Below are 9,792 nucleotides of genomic sequence, written 5' to 3' on the forward strand. Positions count from 1 at the left end.
CGTCGCCAGCCAATCGCAGGGCACATATAAACAAACAACCATTCGGGCACACATTCACACCTAAGGGCAATTTAGCGTTTTCAATCAACCTACCATGCATGTTTTTGGATATGCGGGAGGAAACCGGAGTGCCCGGAGAAAACCCGCGCAGGCACGGGGAGAACATGTAAACTCCACACAGGCGGGGCCGGAATTTGAACCCCAGTCCTCAGAACTGTGAGGCAGATGTGCTAACCAGTCGTCCACCGTGCCGCCAGGCTCTATACAGTATAAAGCAATCAGTGTGTTCCATGTATTCCCTTCACTTTCACTGCCAGAACACACATTCAATCAATCATCAATAAATTATAAATGAAAGACACCAAAAGGATATTTTTCCTCAGGGTTGAACATTGTTTCTGCATATTATAGGTCGTACCAATAATTCACACAATGCGCTCAAATGAAAAAGGCAGAGTACCATTGTACTTCAGAATGACAATGATCATTAAACAGAAAGAAAAGTACAGGTACACACCCATACCGTCTCACAATTAATATTTAGTCTTCACCGATTTTACCACAATTCACAAGGCAATCGACCAGGACCCAGGAGAGAAAGACACTAAGAAAAGAACCAAAGATAAATATGGATTGATAAAGACAGGGAGTGCAAACAAGTGAGGGAGGAAGGCTGGAAGCACTCTACATATAGAATAGATTCAGTAGAGGGAGAGAGAAAGAGATGGGTAGCTAGCAGGATAGAAGTCATCAAACATAATTAGATTTGAACAACCTGGAGAGTGAACTGGGACAATACTGTATATGTCTTATGTCAAAGATAGGCTAAAAACAATGGAACTAATGAGTGTTGTCATGTTCGGGGGATCAAACATGAATATGTCTCTGCTGTGCTCTTATCTTCACTTTGAATATGCTGTTCTACTATTGCTTCTCATTCCCACAACAGGCATCTGGTAGCAGTTGTGGTTTTCATTATTAATATTATGTAAAAATAAGGTAATTTTTTATTTATTTATTTGTATTCTTTTTTTTTTATTATTGAAAATGAAATATACAGGATCGACAGTAAAACTAAATGAAATATACAGGATCGACAGTAAAACTAAATGTACTGCTGCAGCTATTTGCCATAATTACACAGTATTGTAAAAATATGGGCGGCAGAGTGGGCGACTGGTTAGAGCGTCTGCCTTACAGTTCTGAGGGCCGGGGTTCAATCCCCGCCTGTGTGGGGTTTGCATGTTCTCCCTATGTCTGCGTGGGTTTTCTCCGGGTGCTCCGGTTTCCTCCCACATCCCAAAAACATGCATGGTAGGTTAATTGACAACTCTAAATTACCCATAGGTGTGAATGTGGGTGCGAATGGTTGTTTGTTTGTATGTGCCCTGTAATTGGCTGGCAACCAGTTCAGGGTGTACCCTGCCTCCTGCCCGATGATAGCTGGGATAGGCTCCAGCACGCCCGTGATCCTAGTGAGGAGAAGCGGCTCAGAAAATGGATGGATGGATAGATGTAAAAATATGGTATTTTGCACTCGCTATAATTAAGTTCTATCCTGTTAATGAAATATACAGCATATATTGATTTTTTAAAAATCAATTTCACAATATCAACCAGTGAAATGATTTAGTTTGAAAACACACTGTCAGGCAACAAACTGCAACAAAATATGCTTTCGGAATCAAGTATGATGCTCAGGCAGATTTTTCAGCATTAAGTGACAACTTGTGGAGGAGGGGGACACATCTTCTTGAGCAATTTTAGTTTTAGTATGATGCTCAGGCAGATTTTTCAGCATTAAGTGACAACTTGTGGGGGAGGGGGACACATCTTCTTGAGCAATTTTAGTTTTTATTTTAGAGCCTTTCCTCAAAAATTCTTGGCTTTTTGCTGGAAACAGTGCAATAGAAGAACATGATAACTTAAAATAACATATTGCAGTCAAAACATTGTTGACCATAACACAACAACAGATGAAGTGCGAACATGTCACGTTTCGATTGGAACTTGCTACTATGTGGACTTTTCCACCACCCAGCCCAGGAACTTTGAGTTCCTGGTAGCAGGAGTTCCTGGTAGCAAACAGGAAGTGGCCCATGTGGTTTGTGTTTCTATCGCACTTATTAGTTCAGGGGAGCTTAAGCAAATGGGGCTGATGTTGCTCAATACTGACACCGACTTCATCTAAAATACAGGAAGTCCTCGAGTTACGACGTACTCGACCTACGACGTTTCGACTTTACGACCCGTGCCTTGTCTTCCATTTTGTCCCAGCACCATAGTGTTTCTGCTTAGCTAGTGCATAGTGCTTGTCTGTGTTTGTGCGCCGGGAGTATCTTTGCCTTTTTTGCCCTCCTTTTTTCACACTCTCAGAATTAATGGTAAGTACAGCATCTTATTTTTTATTTTAATGTATTTTAGTTTCTTTATACGAAGTGTTAACCTTTCCTGCTGTGGTCACCTGACCGTGGTCGGGAGAAGCAGGGGTTAACTCCCTTCTCTCGTTGCACAGCTGAGCTGGGTGGCGACAACAATAAAGGATTTGCTGCTTTAATGGCTTTATTAGCTCCTCTGCACACTCAACGTCAACGGGTCCTCCGCTAATCGCTACTCTTCCCCGATCGCTGTCACTACACTTGCTACTGTACACACTCGCACTCCTTTCTCCTTCACAGTCCTGTCTCACTCACACATCGACGCACACTCCCACACACACTGAGCTTGCTGTCACAATCACGTGGGACAATATCCGTAACAGAAGTATTTCGCCGTAAATACACCGGTCGTCCACCGTGCCGCCCATTTCAATAAATTAGAATTTTAAAAAAAATTCCTATTCCCTGCAGCCTTACACAGTTCCACTACAAATTTTAGAACAATAAATCACATCTATACTCATCTGCAGGCTTCTACATTTATTATATATTTATTTATTCAAAAAGCCAAGTTTTTCTCATGTCTTTGTATTCATGCAAGTTTTCGGCTTTAGAGTACATCCGCTCACATGCGTTTCATGGACCTTTTATTCACCATGTGATGTGCTGTAATATTTAACTTGTTACTACTGAATAACACATTGTACAGTTTGTATATAATTTTGTTTAGTTTGTACATGTGTTTGCGTCTATTTTCCTTTGTTTTACTCTGCTGTCTGCAGCCAGGTTGGAATTGCAAATACCTAACCTGGATTAGATTCAATTAATAAATAAAAAAAATACGACTTCATGGACAACTCTTAGACAGTTTTTAAATACAGCAGTATGAAGTATTTGGCATCTGTAAATGTGTTTGGATAAAAAAAAAAAATAATAAAAAAAACATGAACAAAAAAACTAAAATATAACAATCCTCAGCCTTCCTGGTAAGGTCTGTTCAGGGGTGCTGGAGAGGAGGGTCCGTCGGGAAGTCGAATCTCATTGAGAGGAACCAGATGAGGTGACTCGGGCATCTGGTGAGGTGTTCTGGGCACGTCCCACCGGGAGGAGACCCCGGGGACGACCCAGGACACGCTGGAGAGACTATGTCTCTCGGCTGGCCTGGGAACACCCCGGGATTCCCTCAGAGGAGCTGGAGGAAGTGGCTGGGGAGAGGGAAGTCTGGACTTCCCTGCTGAGGCTGCCTCTGACCCGACCTCGGATAAGCAGAGGGAAATGGATGGATGGATGGATGGATGGATGGATGGATGGAAGGATGGAAATTAATTTCTAAACTTTTGAGAGATTTTTTTTCCTTTCCGGATGACGCTTCAGTATTTGATTAGATTATATTATAAACTTTTCCACCAAGCCGTTAAGGTGGATGCAATTATTGGGTTCTATATTAATGTAGCAGTGTCTCCAGATGACTGCAGTTCAACTGCGGTGTTGCGTCACTGTCTAAAACAGATAAATAACTGGAGGAGCAATCATTTTCTTCAACTCAACCACAACAAAACTTAAATAGTTGTTTTTGGCAATAAAAAAAAAAGAGGTTAGTAAATACCTGGAGTAAATACCTGGAGTCAATCTCTTTAAAAATCAAAGACCAAGTCCTGGGTGTTCTGATAGATTCCGATAGATAGATTCTGCTTTTCAACAGTCATATCAAATCAATTACTAAAACTGCCTTCTACCATCTGAAGAACATATCCAGAGTGAAGGCTTGCATGTCCCAAGCAGACCAGGAGAAGCTCATCCATTCTTTTATCTCAAGTAGACTTGACTATTGCAATGGTCTTCTGACTGGCTTCCCCAAAAAGAGCATTAAATAGCTGTAGCTCATTCAGAATGCTGCAGGTCAGGTTCTGACCAGAACAAAGAGGTCAGAGCATATTACTCCAATACTAGTCTCTACACTGGCCATCAGTCAGCTTTAGAATAGATTTTAAAGTTCTGTTACTGGTCTATAAATCACCAAATGGTTTAGGTCCTGAATACATGAAAGAAATGCTAATGGAATATAAACCCAGTTGGGCTCTGAGATCGAAAGACTCAGGTCAAATAGTGGAGCACAGAGTCCAAAGCAAACATGGTGAAGCAGCATTTAGCTATTATGCTGCACACAAATGGAATAAGTTGCCAAGAGAAGTGACATCAGCCCCAAGTGTGAATGTTTTTAAGTCCAGGTTAAAAACTCTTCTTTTTTCCTCATGCTTTTTATAGCAATCCCAGTTTTAAATGATATTTCTTGCACTGTACGCTGTTTTAACTGTACTTTTATTTTTTTTCTCGTTTTAAATGTCTATAAGCTGTTTATTTTCTTTTTTTTTAAATGCTTTTAATCATGAAACGCACATTCAGTTACCTTCTGTATAAATAAATTTGCTTTGCTTTGCTTACATAAACAACCTTATGTGCCATACCTTATGTCATGATGTCACGTCGTCAGGTTTAGTTCAGTATTTTACTGCTGTGTACAAACTGTTTTGTTTGGTTACCTGCTAAATGCAGTTCCTACATTTTACAGTGTAGCTATTTCAAAAGTGATGTTTTATTGCCTCACAATATAATACAATCAATTAAATACATCATGGATAAAATACTGTAAATAAGCAGAAAATATTTATTATGATATGATATGCAAATGAATTGTTGATGTGTATACAAACAGGTGCCATAATTCTGGTGCTGATAAATTAATATTGCAGGAATTTTGAAGTATGTGTGGGTGGCTCTTAAGTTGTAGAACTGGGATCCGGAGTTGGCTGGGGCTTGGCGGACCCATCCAGTGCTCCACAGCAGAAAGAAAAATCCCACCGCTCCTCAAACCTCTCAGCAATTTTCTTCCACTCCTCTGTGGTCGGCACAGTCATAAAGTCATCCACGAGGCAGTCCCAAATCGTTGTTTCCACAGGGAGTATTGTGGAGCCCCCAACACGGAAAATGTTTGCCATGGTCCTGATTGAGTATCTGCAGCACATAAAAGCTTTAAATTGAACACAGTTGAATTAAAGATACTGTAGTAGTCTAGATACATAAACATAAAGATGATTATCACATACCGTCATGAAAACATTGGCACCTCACGCGACCACAACTGTATTGTCTATTTTATATATTTATCTAAAGAAAATAACGTCATATCCTCATTATTCCAGTATTTAGCAAATAGAAATAGTTTTTTAAATCTCAATCGACCTAAAACAGGAACAGGTGAATCTTTTCATGTCAGACAGTCAGGATTCAGGGGGAAAAGATATAAAGTGTACTGTCTTGTTATGTAGTAAAAATAATGTAAATAACTAAATCATGACCGTACAGCATAGCATTTAATATAGTCCATCACACAGATACATAAAACGTGTTGCTAGTGGTTGTACTACCTTATTGATAGGGATACAGAGCGGCAGAAGTATTTAACACGTCAACATTTTTCTCACTAAATGTATTTCCAAAGGTGCTATGGACATGAAATTTTCACCAGATGTTGGGAACAACCCAAGTAATCTACACATACAAATAAAGTAGAACAAAGATCAGAAATTAAGTTGTGTGTAATAATGTGAAATGACATGACACAGGGAAAAGGTATTGAACACATGAAGAAAGGGAGGTGCAAAAAGGCACGGAAAGCCAAGACAACACGTAAAATCTATCAATAATCAAACAGCAATCCAGCCCCTTGTCAGTGCAAATGAATATCAGCTGGTTTAGTCCTAATTGATGGCCTACAAAAAGGTCTCATTGCCAAGGTGTGAGTCAAGACACATCTCATGATGGGTAAGAGCAGAGAGCTGTCTCAAGACCATCACAAACTAATTGTTGCAAAACATAACGATGGCATTGGTCACAGGCGCAAGCTTCTGAATGTTCCAGTGAGCATGGTTGGGGCCATAATACGTAAGTGGAAAGCCAATCATACCACCATAGATTCGCCTTGATCAGGTGCTCCTCGCAAGATTTGTGACAGAGGAGTGAAAAGAATAATCAGAAGACTTGACAAGACAAGAACCAAGGACCACCTGTGGAGACTTTCAAAAAGACCTGGAATTAGCTGGTACTGTTGTCACAAGGAAAACAGTGTGTCATGCACTCTGTCGCCATGGCCTGGATGCACACGTACCATGGAAGACCGCATTGCTGAAAAAAATGCATGTCAAAACGCATTTAAAGTTTGCTGAACAACATGTGGACAAGCCAGTTAAATACTGGGACAATATAGTCTGGTCTGATGAGAGCAAAATTGAACTCTTTTGATGCCATAATGTACACCACGTTTGGAGGAGAAATGGCACTGCACATCACCCTAAAAACACCACACCAACAGTGACGTTTGAAGGTGGGAATATGATGGTGTTGGGCTGATTTTCAGTAGATGGTACTGGTAAACTTTATTGAAGGACGGATGATGGGGCAAATCTACCGAGACATTCTTGACAAAAATCTGCTGCCATAATTGAGGATGATGAAAATGAAATGAGGGTGGACATTTCAGTAGGAGAATGATCCAAAACATGCTGCCAAGTAAACACTCATTTGGTTTCAAAGAAAACAAAATAAAGCTGCTAGAATGGCCCAGCCAATCACCTGACTTAAATCCAATCGAAAATCTAAGGAAAGAACTGAAACTGTCATGTGTGTGTGTTCCGGGTTTTGTCTTCCCCCGTTTCACACACACCTGCTCCTGTGAGCATCTTCACCACCTGTGCCTCGTTCACCCTAATTACCTATTGTATTTAACCTCGTGTCTCATTCCCTCTCGTTGCCAGTTCGTTGTACCTTGTCGTCGCGTTCCAGCATTCCTTGTTTCCACGTCACAGACTCACAGTAAGACTTGACCCTGTTCCGATTAGCGACCTTGCCTCTTTGCCTCATGTTTTTGGATACTTTTGCCTTTCTTGGATTGTCTGCCTGTGTACTGACCCCCCGTCTATGAAACCTCTCTTTTTGGAAACTGTCCATTTGTTTTGGAGTCGTGCATTTTTGGGTCCTATCCTCTGTTCCGTTCATGACAGAACGAACTGGCCATAACATGGACCCAGCAGACTCAGACCCGGTGCGCAAAGCCCTTCAAGCGCAGGGTCAATGCCTCTCGAAGCAGGATGAGCAGATTGCTGCCCTCCACCTTCATCTAGAGGGACTGTCAAGGCATCAGGACAATATGATGAGACAGGTGGCCTCGCAGTTTGAACTTCTTATGAAAATTTTTCAAGAGAAGGAACCAGTTGGCACCACACCCAATACCGCCACGGTATTTCCATGTGAAGTAGTCACCATGCAGCCACCTGCCACCTCCGCTGCTGTCTGCCCACAGCTCTCTCGACCGGAGAGGTTCTCTGGAAATTCTGGGAACATTAAGCCGTTCATCACGCAGTGCGAACTCCACTTTGAGCTGCAGGCAGCTGCCTTCCCACCGCGGCATAATCGCTTTCGTCATTTCCCACCTGACTGGTCGTGCGGAGGCGTGGGCTACTGCTGAATGGAGCAGCAATTCCGCCGCGTGTCATTCATGGGGTTTTTTCGTAAAGACTATGGAGCAAATTTTTCAATTTTCCACTCCAGATCGTGAGACAGCTCGCTCCCTTGTCACCTTACAACAAGGCAAGCGCAGGGTGTCAGATTACGCGATTGAGTTTCGCATTCTAGCAGCTGAGAGTCATTGGAATAATCAGGCGCTACTCGATGCCTTTTTTCAAGGACTATCCCCCGCCGTCAAGGATCATTTAGTCCCGCTAGACCTGCCGACCGACTTGGACACTCTCATCGCTCTCGCCGTAAAAATTGACAAGAGGCTTTTGGATCGCGAGCTGGATGGAGATCGGCGGAGGGCTGTAGTCAGAAAAATGGTGACGTGTTAAATACTTATTTCAGCCGCTGTATATTACTTCTTTCCAAAATTAAAAAAAAATCATAAATTACGGTAACCTTGTAGAATGATGAAGTTGTACACATTTTATAGATGTGTACGACTGTTGATCAGATAATGTGATCGATACGACCTCATTCATGCCATTCCTTTCATCAATACATTGCTTTTTACAATTTTGGCAGCATAATTTTTGATACATTAGCATTGTAGTAAACCTGCAGTGTGTGAGTCAGTAGATATGGTGAATCTTAATTTATTGTGACACAGCAATTAATAACAACATGAAACTGACACTCAGCAGAGACAAATGGACAGGTGCTCCGCAGCTGAGATGGAACGCCTGTAGTTTAGTAGTTTGTAGGGAAATCCTTGGACCGATCCGAGCCAACAGGTCATCAAACTGGGCACAGGTTAGCCTCATGTAGCACTGGAAGCTGAAGTCATCCAGAAGCAGCTTCTGAAACTATGCAGCAAAGTTGGAAAAACAGTTTAGCGCAAACGACTCTAAATCAGTCTGGCATGCATTCCAATCGCTGACTAATTACAAGTGACGATCCCCCCAAGCTGAGAACAATAGCACACTAGCCAACGACTTGAATACCTTCTACTGCAGATTTGAAAAGGACACTTTCACACCACACACCCACCTGGCCGCACTCGCGGCCACAATCACACCGCTGACTTCTGCGTTAACCATTCATGAACAGGATGTGAGACGCATCTTCAAACAACAAAAGATTAACAAAGCGGCAGGCCCGGACCATGTGTCCCCATCTTGCCTCAAAGTCTGCGTGGACCAGCTCGCTCCAATCTTCACTCAGATCTTCAATAAATCTCTGGAACTGTGCGAAGTTCCATCCTGTTTCAAACGCTCCACCATCATTCCAGTCCCCAAGAAACCTGCAATCTCGGGTCTGAATGACTACAGGCCTGTCGCTTTGACATCTGTGGTCATGAAGTCCTTTGAATGTCTCGTGCTGGACCACCTCAAGAGTGTCACAGGTCCCCTGCTGGACACCCTGCAGTTTGCCTACCAAGCTTAAACAGGTCTGCGGATGATGCAGTCAACATGGGACTGCACTTCATCCTAGAACACCTCGACAGTGCAGGGACCTACGCGAGGATCCTGTTCGTGGACTTCAGCTCAGCGTTCAACACCATCATCCCTGAACTCCTTTCATCCAAGCTTCTCCAGCTCAGCGTCTCACCTGCCATCTGCCAGTGGATTTACAGCTTTCTGACGGGCAGGACACAGCAGGTCAGGCTGGGGGAGGCCACCTCATCCACACGCAACATCAGCACTGGGGCGCCCCAAGGTTGTGTCCTCTCTCCGCTGCTCTTCTTTCTCTACACGAACGACTGCACCTCAGCGAACCCGACTGTCAAACTCCTGAAGTTTGCAGATGACACCACAGTCATCGGCCTCATCAAGGACGGTGACGAGTCTGCATATCAGCAGGAAGTGGAGCGGCTGGAGCTGTGGTGCGGCCGACACAACCTGGC

The sequence above is a fragment of the Phyllopteryx taeniolatus genome, chromosome 17 (genome assembly GCF_024500385.1).
Source record: "Phyllopteryx taeniolatus isolate TA_2022b chromosome 17, UOR_Ptae_1.2, whole genome shotgun sequence".
Taxonomy (NCBI): Eukaryota; Metazoa; Chordata; class Actinopteri; order Syngnathiformes; family Syngnathidae; genus Phyllopteryx; species Phyllopteryx taeniolatus.